Here is a 16,721-nt window from a genome sequence, read left to right as displayed (position 1 = left end):
CGGAGCTGGCGTTGCTCTCGAGTTGCGCACCGTCGTCCGGATGGCAATCCATGCGCAGTGTGAGTTTGCTTACATGATGTTTTCTCTCCAAGCTTATAAAATAATTCCGTTTCGTGGCCTCGCAAACTGCCTTCTTTCGTGCTTGTCAGCTTCGGTCTTTCGTAGTTCTGCGGTTCCAACTTAATCGACGGCAATCGGTTTACATTATCAACTATACGTGATCGCCGAAAGGAAAATGTACGTGCTTGCGGTGCAATATACGGTGTATACCCGCTGTATACGGCCTACATAACACGCATGGCATAGAAGATGATTTCCACTCGCCCATGTAACGTTCTCATGACGTTGTCTTAAGTTTCGAATTCAATGCGCACGTAACCGCATTTATCTGTCGGGCTGCTTACAGGGACCTTTGCAAAAGTCTTTCCTCCAAGGCTTAGAGGTTGAGAGGGAAAGCACCCCTGTCTGCGCTAAGGTTTGAGGCGCCGGTCGTTCTATGCAGCAACGGCCGGCGAATGATTGTGTTACTCGTGGAATGCCTTCGAGGCTTTAGACTGAGACTGTCCACGCTCTTTTGCGCCTGCTGCGTCGTTAAATGCCTTTGTCGTTGATTCCAGGGGTTATTTCAAGTTGTCATAGGTGAAGTAATTATAGTTGGTTATGGTAAGGGTGGTTACTGAATCCCGTTCTACATTTACGATGCACGGTGAACGAAGGGCCCGATTGCGCTCCTCCTCCTTGCCCCGCAAAGGAGGCGGCGCTGCGCGGTGACGCAACGGGATTTCGGAGCACCTCCTTGACGTGCAGTGCCGCCTTCCGGCCCCTTCATCGATTCGAGGGGGGAAGGACGCGGTACGATGATGTGCGGGGGCGGCGAGTGGCAGCGAGCTCGCAGATGAGGAGGAGGGCAGACAGTGCGATCACGTGGTCCATTATGGCAGCTGCATGTTGCGCAACCTGTTGCTCCGCCAACGGCTCCGAGCTCCCGGACACGTAGGGGTTTGACAGTACTGCTCCGTCGGTCGCCCGTGATGTCTCGACGCCGTGGAATTCGCTGCCTAACGGATAACTGACTCTTTCTCACCCCGTGCTCGGACCTGTCTTTTCTGGACATCGTATACCGACCAACATTTGAGGTGAGCACGTGTGCTCCATTTATTTATTTATTTATTTATTTATTTTTATTCATCTGATACATCGGGGCGATGCTGACATTCGGAGACGTCACACAGGACGGATGAACCTGTGAACTTTTGTCGGTTCTGGCGGACCGCGAGCTTATGTCATTCACGCGGCAAAAGTGGGCATGCGCGTGGAAAGTGTTCCACATGCCTCCGCCCCCAGAGGCCGAATGCAATCTAGTACTGCACGCTGCCTGTACGCGCATAAACGGCTGCTTTTTTTTTTTTTTTGAAAACATATATTCGCGTAAGAAGCGTGTTGGGTTTGAAATTTTAGGTCTGCCGTTACTATACCGTACGGAATCGCATCTTTCCGTTCGGCAGAAGGCACGTAGTTTCAGTGCTCGGCCTGTGCGACTAGCGTAAGGAATTACCGTATTATCCGTATGGCTCAAGCGGCAATACGGTACTGCCAAAAGTCGTAGAACGCGCCTGGATGGGACCCACATGCTCAGTGCCGCTGTCGCAGAAAAGTAAAAGCGAGACGAGGAACAGGACAACCCTTTTCTGACTTCTCGTTTTTTTTTGTATGTTTTTATTTATTTTTAGTTGTCTGCACCAATTGCGTGTGACGAACTAGTAACGCGAGAGCTTACTCCTGTTTTGATTTTGGGAGTATGTGTAGGATTTAGCTATCAGAAAACAGATATTAGAAAGGTTAGCGTAATACTACCTCGTCTAGAAAGAACTCAAACAGAAGCGCTATCATGACTGGTGGTTGGTTGTTTTCGATTCACAAACGGCAGAACCTCCCTCGTCATTCGAGAAATCACAAATACGCTATCTTTCCGCTTCATACGCTATCTTTCCGCTTTATACGACTGCCTTTACACAATGTAGGCGTCTGTACGCATATGTTCCCCTACGTTCCGTATAGCACTATGACAGCTGCTACCGCCCACGCTGTTTCCATAATCCATACGTTTGAAACAATGAGCTACGCCGTCTTCATTCGAAAAAGAAGTCCATTGCTTCTTTACGACTACAATGCCGAAAAAAAAAGCGACGTTGCGTTTAATATTCTGCTAGAATTCGTATAGAAGCTAATTTCATAAATTCAGTGCGCCTCTTCATTCGTGTGCTTCCTCGCATGACATGCGCAGTAGGTTTGCTGCTATATTATATCGTCAATTTATGAGGAGACTGTATTCAGAGCGACAGTAAACGAAGTGATTTTTTTTTTTTGAGCCCGGCAGTCACTGATATAACCGTGGGGCATGCCCGTTACAATGTAAAAGACAGCTAATAATGTTATATTTGATTTATTCATTGCGACGAAATTTCCCTGGCAAGCTATAGGCCCATCTCCCCTTAGCGACTGACATAAAAACAATGCACGCACGCACATTTCGGAAGATCCTCCACTATATTGAAACGTGTACTTGTTTCTTTCTTGCATGACCACTTTTCACCGTCTAACAAATGTTATCGCACAGCGCAGGACGCGGCCACACGCATCAGAAGTTTCTCGAATGTTATCGGTGGTTCTAACCGCTGTCAATTGTCACCGAACCTTGCGTAATCTGATCGTATGCTCTACGCGAATCGTGTAGTACTTTCTGGGAGACACGCGGGCACCAACAGTTACCCTGAAGCATTCGATGACCCATGTATAAAAGCCGACGCGCTTGACCTACTGAAGAATTTGCCACGACCGCTGAATGCGTTCGTCGCTATCGTTGTTTGAGTGTATCCTGTTATTGAGGGCGCAGGTTCGCCGAACAAATTCTGGTTTCTTCCCATTCACACCTTTGCTACTTTTATGTCAGAAAACAACCCGCCGCGGTTGCTCTGTGGCTATGGTGTTAGGCTGCTGAGCACGAGGTAGCGGGATCGAATCCCGGCCACGGCGGCCGCATTTCGATGGGGGCGAAATGCGAAAACACCTGTGTACTTAGATTTAGGTGCACGTTAAAGAACCCCAGGTGGTCGAAATTTCCGGAGTCCTCCACTACGGCGTGCCTCATAATCAGAAAGTGGTTTTGGCACGTAAAACCCCATAATTATATATATTATTATGTCAGAAAACAAGATCCTTGGAAACGGGCCTACGCGAACATCAGCGCGATCTGCTATGAAGGCGCTGCTGCGATACTTGGAAGACACGGGACTTTCTGAGAAATTCTGAATGTACACTGTGTGACGTAGGACTGTACGGTGACACTGCGTAAGACTAGGAACGCCTTTGTGGGCTGCGTGACAGTGCCCACAGAAACAGTTCGTGTGTACGTGCATGTGTGTGTTTAGGTTTTCCTTTTCTTTTTTTATCCTTCTCTCTCTCACCTATTGCACCCCTTTGCCCCTCCCCCATTATAGGGTAGCCAACCGGAGATATTCTCGGGTTAACCTCCTTGTCTTTCCTTTGCCTTTCTCTCTCTCTTGTCACCGTCACTACTACGTGACAATATTGTGCTGGTGAAGTGCGTCGTAATCAGATGCCGTTGATGGCCCATTTATATTCCCTACCACTATACAGACTTCGTCACCTTCTACTGAGATTGAGACAAGTATATGACTTCTTTTATCATCATCGGACTAGAGACCCAGATACGTCTTGAAACGTTGGCGTGGTCTTAAGTTAGCGCTAGATTGACGAAACGCAAGAACGACACACACCGAGCGCTACCTCTTGGCTTTCGTTTGTGTTTCGTCAAGTTAGCGCTAACTTAAGAGCATGCCTAGTGTGAAACAACTAAGGAAACATTGGTTTCCGATTTCTGCTTTACCCGTTGCTTTGAACTCGCTTTGAACTCGTTGCTTCGATCCCACGCGTCAAGTCTTGATCTTTCATGTGTGCGTTTCGACCTGCCTCTGGGTGTATTTTTAGCGAAGAATCTTTAGTTCTCACGGCAGGCAGTTCGCCTCAGACGTTAAGCTCGTTTCGTGTCGCAGGAATGCGTGCATATAGTCTGTTGACACATAACCTGTTGGCGTTATGGGTTATTGTTGACCACCTCAGATTATTTAGCGTGCGCCTAAATTTAGGCACGCGAACATTGTTTTTTTTTTCATTTCGCGCTCACCGAAACCCGACGGCCGCTCAGGGAATTGATGTACTGTACGTACGGTTAACGCCGTAAAACAATACAGCGGTTGCAGTAATACTTTTTTCTTTACCTACTGAAGTTCGCCACCTGTCACGACCTTTCATTTTCGACGGACGCCACAAGGACCGAACAGCAAACAGGCTGAACACATTGGTGTGGCCACTGACCAAGTCAAGGTGTTAAACAGAGAACGTTTCGGAACACTTGCGGGTCCTTTTGCCATTACGGCGGTCAAAGGTCAGTCGAAAGCTTTTGATGCGTCACCATGCCATCGTCGTCATGTCGCCGCGGCCGTCATCGTCATGTTTTGGTCCTTTTATGCAAATAGAGGGAAATTGCACAGAACTTCAAGAAGAGAAAAGAACGAGAGCAGTCATGGATGTTCAACAAGGGGGCGTTCGATTGGCCACCCTACGCTGGAGGAAGGAGAAGAGGGATATAGAAAGATGAGAGATGAAAGGGAGGGGCACAGCGAATGCGAGATCGCGCGCGTACTGCGCCATGCAGTCAAGGATATTCACACAGGTCAGTCGTGCTCAAGAATCACGAAAGTGCATTTTTACAGCCTTGTGGACCGACCAGTGATCGGGACTGCCAGTTGTCGCAATGCGTGGCAGACTGACTGTCTTTGTAAACGAAATTAAGGACAGTGGCAAAAAAGAAAAAAAAGGTTGTGGTGATATCTTCGCAGCTATAGAGAGGATTGCAGGTTTTGCACAAAGTTGGCAGGTTGGTGGGAGTAGTGTGAGTAACTGCTATACCAGTGAATTGTTTCGGAGGCGGTATAGAGTCGCTGAAAGCCTGCTGATATTTTTTTATTAATTTTAATTTTAATGACGTCGCATGACTTAGTCGGTGAAAAAGAGAGAGAGAGGAAAGAAAGAAGGTAACGGTGTTAAGCAGAGAGGCGTCTGGTTGGCCACCCTAGCTGGGAGGCAGTGAAATGGGGAACAGAAAGGTAAAAGCGAGAAGGGAAAACAAGCCCCGGCGAACGCGACCGCACTAATGGGCGCGATCAGATCGCAGACAAGCTGTCTGATGTAGCATCTGTGGTCTTGTGAACGCGTACGGGTTCCCGCACGCAGCCTTATTATTTCGCCTCGATAGAGCCATCCCAGTCAATGCAGCGGCCATGGCGGTCACCGTGCGCCAGTTTCAACTGTACGGCACAAGGTATCCGGCACAGAGCTAGAGGCTTCAGTGCCTTTGACGCTCTGCTGCTGATCACGTGGTACTGGGCTCGATTCCCTCCCGCTGGGGCCACATTTCGTTCGATGGGGACGCAATTAAAAAAAATAAAGGAAAACCGTTCACGCTTTTAAACTTAGGTGCGCTTTCAAGAATCGCGAGTGGCGAAATCAACCAGCGAATCTCCACTACACGGCGCTCGTCTACGCAGCTTAGTGACGTACGGGCTCATGATGCAACAATTTTATAAGCTGGCATGTATACGTTTACGACAACATGTGTATGAAACCAAGTCGTTTCAAATTATCGTGCTTTAGAATGAGAAAGTGAGACGCGTGTTATAAAGAAACGCATCGATTACGCTGTCTGATTGCGTGCCTGCTGCGTAATAGATCCGCATTTATTCCGCAGGCGACAACATTACAAAAGCGGGAGCGTTGTTTCAAAGCTTCTTAAGAAACAGTACAAGAATGTGAACGCGAATAAGATTGCGTGTTCATTACGTGGTAAACAGAAATAAAGAAGGAAGCTTGCAATTTCATTTCTGTGCCGGCGTAGCTGCTTGGCCTCTCAATGGCGTCGCGCAGGCAGCACCGATTTTTCTCATCTTTTCAAGCGAACATATGTAGCCTTATGGTTTACGCCGCATGAAAAACGTGTGCTACACGTTCATGTCAAGACGTTCTATTGGTGAAGTTTGATTCGTCTTGACTTTCCTGTGGCCGGAGGTATTACGCTGTTGAAGACATTGTACTGCTGAAATGCGCTGTCCGGACTCTTGAACCGCGACCACGCTATTTGCACGGTACTGTTGGCGTCACGCAAACGAATCATTGGTAATGCCCTTTAGCTTAAATCTGACAACAATAGACGATTTACTTTATTTTGCTATATATGGTCATTGCATAAATGGTCACGCAGAAATCTAGGGAGCAGGAAATTTGCCCCCGGTTTGCAGGTGTCACTCAAAAGTTTGGCGCAGCGTATAAGCGAGAACAAATGGAAAAGGTGACTGCTGAAGAGTGGTTTTGTCTTTATTGTTTGTTTAATAACTGCAGATCAATCGAAAGCAGTTGCCTTCAACTGAAACAAGAAACTAATGCTGCGGAACGTTGCATTTGTGAGCTGTTTCACGGCACGCGTCCCTGTACCTGTAAGCATATAAGAGTGAAATTTTTATCTTAAATTTTTTGGCACTACTCGAGGTGAAAGCCGGCGCTACCTCAATGCAGCACAGCTCATACCCCCTCTACCCCCCCCCCCCTCCTACACACATACGCATGCACGGACGCACGCACAAACGGACGCACGCACGCACACAGCAACCTCGAAAATGTAAGTTTGAAGGAGCATGCTAAGGAACTCCCAGTTTTCTTCAGGTGCTTTTCCTCAAGCGTTGAACGTTAGAGGACGAGATTCACTCTCCCCTCAGGCTTCCGCAGTTTTGGATTTCATACATGCTTTTTCTTGCAGGCGTCTTGTCGTACAACCATCTTTTCTGGAAATTAGAAATGGGCAACCTAGCCGGCATTAGTACCTGCAGCGACATGCATTGAACATCCCACCATCGCGTCGCATGTTCCAAGTTGTCATTGGCAAGGATAAGAAACTTCAGTTGTAACGGCATGTGTTATACTAAGATTACATTAGGTAGCAACTGCATAGCCTCGTAATGAATGATCTGTACGTTCTTCTTATTGTTCTAAGCAGTAATAAGCAAGACATCGGGATATCCCTGTAACATCACGCTTCTTGAAGCACCACGGCCGCTTATAACTTCTCACTTGAATCCATGAAAACTTAAATAGCTACGAATTTACGTGTGTGTTCTAACTAAAATGTCCCCGGTTCTGAAGATGGTGGTTTACCACTTCCCCACAACCGCATTGCATTCGTGGTAAAAAAATAAAAAATATATATTTATTGGCTTACTCTTAGAACCCACGGAATAATTTTAACGAGTCATACTTCTTTTATGGTCAAAATAAAGTCTTAAATATGCCCAATCAAAGTTTTGCAAAATAAACGGAACTCATTCAGACGCACTCACAAAATTTATTTTTTTGCTTAAGGCTCACTTGGACTAAGACTCACTAAAATTCTACTTAGCTGTACTCACTCGGGCTCATACTCATGGGCCAGTCTGTGTTAGAATGACTGTCTTGTTATGGCTCAACCGCTCAACCCACTACGGGTGATCGGCCATGAATCGGGGGCCAGTAGGTAAAGAGAAGTTTATTGTTGTTGATGTTGTTGTAACCTGTCACATGCGTGGCTCCTACCCAGCGTGGGCGATTGGCCAAGAAATTGGTGGATTATTCCGAATTAATTTGGAGCATAAATTTCCTAATATATATGAAATTAGCATTCAATAGCGTAGTAGAATTACCTGTTAAAATAAAATCAGGAAGTTCATATGGAATGAGTAATAATTAATTTAAAAGTAAAAAAAGAATTTAGCAGGGCGTTCGTTTAGATTCTACAAGGAATTATTGGACAGCGAAGCTAGCATCCCTGTGGCTGAATCCCAAATTGGATGCCTCGAACGAAAGTATAACAGGTACTGTTAAGTCCAGGCCAATTCTTCGAAAAGGTATTTCCAACAATCTTTTTCTTGCCACAGTAAAGCGGTGACAAGATAGAAGAAAGTGCTGTATCGTATCCTCTTCATTACAAAATGAACAGAGGGGGGAGGGAGCCAAACCCGACCTGTGTAAATAGAAATTCAGGGAGGGAATGCGGCAACGTAATTTGGTGAGAGAGACCTCAAGCATCTTTGTGTAACAGGATTTGCTACGCCAGGGAAATGTCAGGTGCTTATAATCTGGAGACGCAGTCAGGTCTCGTTTTGATCAGGCTAATCTAATTGATCGCATCCGAAATCTTGCCGCCGTGATCTGTGCTGTCACTGGTAGAATAGGAAGAACAAGGCCGGAAAGTGGTCTTTGCTGATGAATCGGCAGTTTCATTCGAAAACAAACCTTTATGACCAGGCACCCAACTCAAATGAACACATTGCACATGGGCAGGAATTAGTAAGTGGAAGAGTTTTAGCATGGGTGACTCATTAGTAGCGGTAAGGCAAGAGCATACAGAAAGGGAGTCAGTAAGAATGGCTGCCGTTGTAATCATTTGGTCTAATTTACGTAAAGCTAGGATTACTGCTAACAACTCGGCCAGAAAAATAGGCACAAAATTAGGCAATCTTAAAAAAAAAGACCAGTCGAGTGCACGACAAAAAATTCCTATGCCTTTTTTTTCCTCGCAATATGAGGCATCTGTTGCAATGATAATGTTTGTTTCTAGGGTGCTTAGGTGGTCTTGCAACATGGCGTTTAAGATGCCGTAAGGTAGTAGTTTCGCGTGGTTTGGGAAAATGTTGTCGAACCTTATCTCCGGGTAATTTGAATGCGTATAATTAGGAAGCAAATTTGGAATTTCCACATTTAGTGGTTCAAGTAATGTTTGCGCAAATATAATCTGTGGTGTATGAAAACCTGGGCCTGAACATGAAAAAATTATTCTGCATCGGAGATGAATATTATTTGTGGGCGGTTTAATGGCGATTCGTATAGCCTTAAGAAAGTCTGAACGGTCAGAAGGTGAAATCGACATGAAATGGGTGATATTCTTACTTCCAGGTATTGTCAGGATTGGGGGCTCAATCCCATCGCTCGTGATCCGTTGTCAAGATTGGAGTCCGGCATGAATTCGAAGGTAGCTGGCCCATGCCGTCGTCTAACTTATCCACGCTGAGGACGTTGATGAAGGGAAGAACTGCTTCTCATCGAGAACGAGGAATATGCGTTTATTTACAATATTTATATCAGTCTAACATGACTGCTTCAGAGAGAGTGTCAGTCCAACATGACTGCTCAAGAGAAGTGTCTCCAGCATTCGCACTACAGCAGTTTTTAAACACTCGGTCCTCCCGCGATACAAGGTGACGCGAACGTTCGTTTACTCATTGTAAACTCGCCGCCGCCCCGCAGGACCATTTACACACACAAAAGCACCCACGGGCGAATGTCCGGAACCGACGTCAGAGGGGAGCCGTTCCGGGTAGCTCGGAGCCATTCTGGGTAGCTCGTTGTCCTGCGTCCCGGTCGGCGCGTGGGAAGCAACAAAAAACGGCTTTCCCGCGGCAGCTCGCGCACGCGTAGTAGATCAGGTCCGCGCTGGGGAGTTTGGGCACAATAGTTCGCCCGCCGAACTCATTCCGTCACAACGGCGATTTAGTCACGCTGTGGCTAGAGGATGGCGGCGGTGTCAACACAAAGCCCGCTTCATCGAACGCATCCTAGCTGAAGCGATGGAGAGTGGGGGATGCGCGTCTTGTTCCCCGGTCGTAACTGGGTGGCAATCTTGCATTGCAGCTCGCCATTCTTAACAGTATACGGCATTTGCAACGTATTTTGGAAGGCCTAAGCACAGACATAGCGCCTCTCGTTCTAACAAAACTAGCGGCCGAAGCTTGTATGGTGCAACACCCGAGAATAAAACACATCCAAATTCTAACACCGAACGAACGTATATTTTATATACCATCAAGAGGGAGGAGGAGGAGCAACATTTATTAAAAAGAAAGGACTAGCAGGTGTTTTTCTGCTTGTGCTGGAGGCGCCCTTAGTCTAGGGCTCCTGCGGCTCTTGCTGTCTCCCGGGCCCGCCGCACCAGTTGCTGCTGGTTACGAGGGTCCGAACTAGTCAGCACGGCCTCCCACTGCTCGGGTGTGGGTTTGGGTATTTGCGGGGCCGCCTTCACGTTGGGGCACGCCCATGTGGTGTGATATAGGGAGGCGTATTCATTACAAAGGGGACATTTGTATGAATATAGTGTAGGGTGTATTGCGTGTAGTCTGCTTAAATGGGGGTATGTGTTGGTTTGTAGTTGTCGCCATGTTACGGCATCTTCACGTGAGAGGGTCTTGTGTGGAGGCGGGTATTGTCGTCTGTTCAATCTGTGGTGTTGTAGTATGGCGTTGTATTGTAAAGGTACGGGCTCCATGGATGCTGCCGTATCCCTCTATTGTGGCGCCCGGGAGGCATGAGCTCGGGCTACAGCGTGCGCACGCTGATTTCCACGGAGGGACTCGTGTCCTGGAGTCCACACTATTTCAACGTCCTGGAATTGGGAGGCTTGTTTGAGGAGTCGGTGGGCGGTTGAAGATATTCTGCCTCTCGCGTAGCTACGGCAAGCTGCCTGGGAGTCAGTAATAGTTGTGACGTACTCGTTGGTTGGACTAGAGGTGATGGCCAAGGCGATGGCTGTCTCCTCCGCTACGAGGGCGCTGGCAGTGCGGACCGTCATCGAGACCACCTCTTGTAGGTTATAGTCGACAACGCTGGCCGTCATGGCTGCTTTTGGGGGTACTGCGCGGCATCTGTGTATAGCGTGGTGGGGAGACTGCCATATTTTGTCTGTAGAGTTTTTGCGCGAGCTTGGCGATGATCGGCATGGTGTTCCGGGTGCATGCTTCTGGGGATAGGGGCTGCCTTGATGTGTTCCCGGAAGTTGGGGTCCAGATGAATTGCTTGTTCGTGGCCTTTGCCGTGTCTGGGGTAGCCTAGGCGCGCTAGGACTGTTCTTCCTGTTGGTGTAAGGGCTAGTCGTTCTCGTCGGCTTGTGAGGTGGGCGTCTATAATTTCTCTTATATTATTATGGACTCCTAGGGCTTCAAGCTTGAGTGTCGCTGTTCCCGGTGGTAGGCCGAGCGCTTGCTTGTAGGCTTTCCGAAGAAGTACGTCTAATTGATCTAGTTACTCCCAGTGAGGGGCAAGTACGGGGCAGCGTAGGCAATGCGGCTGATTATCACGGCCTGGATGAGCTGTATTATGTCGTCTTCTTTCAGTCCGTATTTGGTTGTGATACGGCTGACCATTCGCATGATTTGGAAGGTGGTCTGCTTGAGACGTTGGATGGTGTATTCGCCTCCGCCGTCCTGTTGTATGTGGAGTCCGAGAATGCGGACGTGGTTTACTGTGGGTATTTGTCGTCGAGGGTGAGTGTGATGTGGGGTAGTTCATTGAGTTTTCTTCGTGATTTCTGTCGAACGACTAATAGTTCTGACTTCTCGGGGGAGCACCGGAGACCACTTATTTTGGCATATTGCTGGACGACGTCGGTCGCTTGTTGAAGGGCGTCTTGTTTCTCTCCTTCGGAACCAGTGGGGGTCCAGATAGTGATGTCATCGGCGTATATTGCATGCGTGATTCCTTGTATTGCGTTGAGTTTGTCAGGTAATTTCATCATAGCAATGTTGAAAAGGGTGGGTGATAGAACAGCACCTTGTGGGGTTCCTTTCTTGCGAGTAGGTAACGTCGAGGGTTCTGAGTGAGCCAATGCCTATTGTGGCCGTGCGGTTGCTTAGAAAGGCGCGTATATAATTGTAAGTATTACGACTACAGTTCGTGAGGCTTAGGTTTGTAAGGATAGTATTGTGAGCCACATTGTCGAAAGCGCCTTTGAGATCGAGTGATAAAATCGCTCCGGTGGTGTGCGGTGTTCAAGGATTTGTTCCTTCAGCTGAAGAAGGATGTCGTGGGTAGAAAGGTGGGGCCGGAATTCGAACATTGTTTCGGGAAAGAGGTCGCTGGATTCTAGGTAAGGTTGAAGCCGGTTCAGAATGACATGTTCCAGAAGCTTGCCTAGGCATGAAGTCAGTGAGATTGGTCTCATATCTTCTAAGCTGGAGAGTTTGCCTGGCTTCGGAATGAGTATGATGTCCGCGTGCTTCCAGTCTGCTGGTAGCGTACCCGCTTCCCAGTGATGATTAAAGAGGTCAGTAAGATATTGAATGGTGCCATCATCCAGATTGCACAGGAGCTTGTTATTTATTTTGTCCTTGCCTGGTGCCTGGGGGGTGTTTCGTGTGAGTGCATGGAGTGCTTGTTGCACGTCAGTGATAGTGGTCGGCTTGTCGAGGTCGTAATTGTCGCTCCCGCTGTAGGTTGGAGGTTGTCCTTGTGCGGGTTCGAAATCGCCTGTGTGCCGCGCCCGCAACTCCTCCAGGATTTCGTCATCAGAACCCGGATGGTTGTGGAGGATACGTTGAATTGTTTGCTGGCTAATTGCCTTGCTTTGTGTGGGGTCAAGAAGATGGCGTAGCAGCGACCATGTTTTGGCCGTGCTAACATTACCCTGCAACTTGTTGCATAGTTGTCGCCAGTTGTGACGGGTGAGCTCCCCAGCATAACATTCCGCGGTTGCCGTGAGTTTCGCTATACGTAGTTTCAATTTACGATTATGTTTTTGGCGCTTCCATCTCCTAACAAGGCCTCGACGTGCTTCCCAGAGGTGAAGAAGGTGCGGGTCTACGGCCGGTATGTCTGTGGTGAGTGTGATCTGTTTTGAATGTCTGGCTACGTCTTGTTGGAGCTCTCGTACCCACTGCTCGAGATCCGTAATACCGGTTGAGGAGTCATCCGCTCGCTCTTTGCGAAGAGCTGTCCAATCTGTGAGTGTTGTCTTTTTTATCGGGTGGCGTGCATGCGTAACGTTCAATGCGGTGGCAAGTATGCAGTGGTCACTTCCCAGAGTTTCCTCCGTGTTGTGCCAGGCAGCTTGCTGTATCCCTTCAGTGAGGGTGAGGTCAGGGCATGTATCTCGGGAGACGCTGTTTCCTATACGTGTGGGGTATGCGGAATCTGTGAGGATGGTGAGACGGTGCTGCTGTATGGTGTACTGGAGTGTAGTGCCTTTTGATGTGGCTGTCGTGTAGCCCCATGCCTGGTGAGCCGCGTTGAAGTCGCCTACAATCAGCAGACTATTATTTTTGGCTATGCCAATCGCTTTAGTCATCAAGTAGTCGAACTTGGCCTGCTTCTGCTTGGGTGGGCTGTATATATTCAATATGAAAAGGCTCTTTCGGCCTCGTTGGAGCGACAGGATCTCAATTAGGTTATGATCGACATCACTGCCATCAAGAGGGATTTTCTTCGCATACATTTTCTTCGATTGCTCAACTTGCGCAATATGCCCATTGTACGATCTCCTTTTGTCGCAATATATTCAATATGTGGCCGCCAGTTAAGATTTCCGTTGTAAATAACTCCGAGGTACTTGAGTGACTCTACTTGTGGGATATCTTCGAGATTATAGTTAAGCGATATGTATACTGGTTCTTTAACGGTAAAAACAAGGACAGCACACTTATTAGCATTCAGGTTTAAGTGTAAGGTATCCAGCCAGCCTTCCAGTTCCCTTAGATACGACTGCTAAATTTCGTAAAGAGGGTATATGTCACTAGCCATACCAAAAAAGGTAATGTTATCAGCATAAACGTATCAGCATAAACGTATGTACTGACACCTGGGTGAACGGGGATTCTGCTCAGTAAAATATTAAATAATACTGGTGAAAGTACCGATCCCTGAGCCACACCTATTGTTTGCTTATTTTTATTAGAAGGATAGCCGCTTCGAAAACAATAGAATTCCCTGTCTTTAAAAAAATTCATGCACCCATGCTGCAATGTAGCCGCGAAAGCAATGGCTTTCTAACCGATTTGTTAAAATTGTATGTTCACTGCTGTCCTAGGCTTCGCATATATCTAAGGTATTCTAAGGTATCTAAGGTATCTATACATCTAAGCTATCTAAGTATTTAATGTAAACCCGCGTCTTGTTTTTTTCTGTCTGGCGATGTTAATGCGACTTTCAAGATCTACATATGCGTGCCATATCCAATAGCGAGATAGAAATCCAATTTGACAAGGACTCAACAATTGATTTTCATCAATAAAATATATGCCCGTGAAGCACTCTGTCAATAAGTGTCACTATGTTTGATGTCAACGCGATTGTCGATGTTGTCGATAGTATACCCTGCCCCTTGCTTTTTAAGTAAGCGAATAATTTTACCCATCTTCCATTCTTCTGGAATCTACGCATTACTAACAGAGTAGTTTAGCAATTGCAGAAGCTCACGTGGAGCTTCTTGAAAGAAAATATTTAACATTGCATTTGTTGTTCCGTCCAGGCCATGCGCTGTAGTTGGCAACCGTAACATAATCTGTGCTACTTCCGAATAAGATATCTCTTTGTAGTCCGAGAGTGAACGAGTGAAAACAGAACTTTTAAGGTGCGTTGTGAACCGACTCTCCAATCCTTTAGCCAATAGCTCTAAGGACTCCTGCATTTCTTGTGAAGTATAGACAATTGAGTCTACATAAACGTTCAATGGGAGCCTATTTCTAAAACGAAGGTAATTAAATGAAGCACGTTTGTTTTTGGGTTTAGATAGCTAATCGAAATATTTTTTATCGTAGTCATCTTTTGCGTGTTTGCCGACCTAAGTACCCGATGGACAACTTTTTTTTCCCTCTGTCAGTGGCTCATACCCACTGTGGGGGGGTTTGTGAAGATTGAAATGATTCCGGTGCTGCGATCTATTGTGAATGTCATAAGGGCCATGCTGACAAGCATTGACACTCCATCTGCTCGAAGTGGGCTACAAGTGCTCGACGCGCTGAGCCCCGTCCTAGCAAGCCTTGAGTGAAGCCATGACTGACAATCACCAGTCATTTCGTAAGGAGGTTAGAGAAGCGTCGATCCTTCAGTGGAACGCGAGAGGTCTAAGATCCCGCATCGCCGATTTTCGTCAATTTGTTCTCACTAACCGATTTCCAATCATTGTCATCTGTGAACCAAGATTATCCCATCCAATAAGACTATCCGGCTACGAGACAACATTCTCATCAAGCGACATCAAAAGCAGCAAGGTCGTCGTGTTTATTCGCCGTGAACTTACTTACGTCGTCCAACCGGTGCAACCTCATGACGACAATCAGTATGTGTGCATGACTGTTAAACATAGGAATGTCACCTTTGCACTCTTGGGGGTGTATCTGTCTCCATCAAGCCGATTTGACACCAAAAGGCTAGAAGACATCTTAAAAACACAACCTGGTCCATGGATTATCACCGGGGACTTCAATGCACACCATACCATTTGGGGAAGCTCTAAGGTTAACGCGACGGGAAGACGACTAGCTTCCTTAGCTTCCAACAACGGTCTCTACCTGCTGAATGACGCGAGTCCAACATTTCTGCGGGGAATAACGTACAGCAGCTGCCTCGATTTGACTTTCGTCTCCCACCGCCTCGCCACACATGTTAAGTGGTTTTTGGACATTGAAACGCACGGAAGTGAGCACATCCCCACTTACCTCAAGATCACGGGAATGTCTAACACGTATACGTCCACCACGATACGAAGAATAGATTGGACTGTCTTTAAATCCCACATTGAGGACGCTTGTCACAAAGGCCTCTCTTGTGGACTTCAACAAGCCATCAAGGAAACGGCACAGACAGCCACGCGCACACTCACGTGTTCTCCAAGGTATTCTGAATTCGACCTGGAATTGGAGCGGCTTCGTGCGATTCGCCGTCGTGCCGAAAGAAGATATCGACGCACTAAGTCAATTCAGGATCTAAGAACAGCCAGGCGAATGCAAAAGAAGATACAACGCCGCATGGACAAACTAGAGGCTCAGCGGTGGTCGAAGTTTTGTGCGTCGCTAGATCCCCGCAAACCGCTATCTCAAATATGGAGAACTGTGCGTGGTCTACGTTCTGTTCCGGAACAGCGTTTCCCGTTTAAGGCCCTAGCACTATTCCAGCGCCGACAAGACATTGATGTGGCGGAAGACTTCTGTGCTATGGTTGCGGGCCAGCCAACTCGTACAGGTTCGCTTACATTGAACCGTATTCCAGATTCACGAGATTCACGCATGGATCTGCTTTTCACGACGCAAGAGCTTGACGCGGCGCTCGCCCTATGTAATCGGTCGTCGTCGCCTGGTCCGGATGGCATATCTTACCGTATGCTATGTCACCTTGGTGAACGGGCACGAAGAACACTCCTTAATATCTATAACGAGTCGTGGCAGGAGGGCAACGTTCCCCAAGATTGGAAGATCAGCCGCCTGGTACCGCTTCTTAAGCCTGGCAAGTCTCCCTTAGAGATTACTTCATACCGACCAATTGCGCTGGCAAGTTGCGTTGGGAAGGTAATGGAGCGAATGATCCTCGCCAGACTTGAGTGGTACCTTGAACACTACGAAATCTACCCGGACGCCATGGCTGGTTTTCGACGTCACCGATGTTCTATCGACAACGTTATCGATCTGGTAACCTATGTTCAACACCAAAAGACGTGTAAGAGGTTATCTGTCGCAATGTTCTTAGACATAAAGGGAGCCTACGACAACGTTCTTCATGACGCCATACTTGAAGCATTGGAATCGGTGGGCCTAGGCGGTCCATTATATCGTTGGACTCGCAGTTATTTACATAGGCGG

At 47.4% G+C, this 16,721-nt stretch overlaps 1 protein-coding gene across 1 annotated transcript in view; it reads left to right on the top strand.

Annotated features, from left to right (window-relative positions):
- Positions 1-849: 849 nt before the first annotated feature.
- The window catches only part of cyc (basic helix-loop-helix ARNT-like protein cyc), a 128,452-nt gene continuing 112,580 nt past the window's right edge, over positions 850-16,721 (top strand). Inside the window, exon 1 of the mRNA XM_065430167.2 lies at positions 850-1,136. The gene's annotated coding sequence lies outside the window, so the exon portion shown is untranslated. The remainder of the gene's footprint in view (positions 1,137-16,721) is intronic.

This window comes from Dermacentor albipictus, chromosome 3 (genome assembly GCF_038994185.2).
Source record: "Dermacentor albipictus isolate Rhodes 1998 colony chromosome 3, USDA_Dalb.pri_finalv2, whole genome shotgun sequence".
Classification (NCBI taxonomy): Eukaryota; Metazoa; Arthropoda; class Arachnida; order Ixodida; family Ixodidae; genus Dermacentor; species Dermacentor albipictus.
Note: the sequence above shows the minus strand (reverse complement) of the source record. Positions and strands in the feature narration are given on the sequence as shown.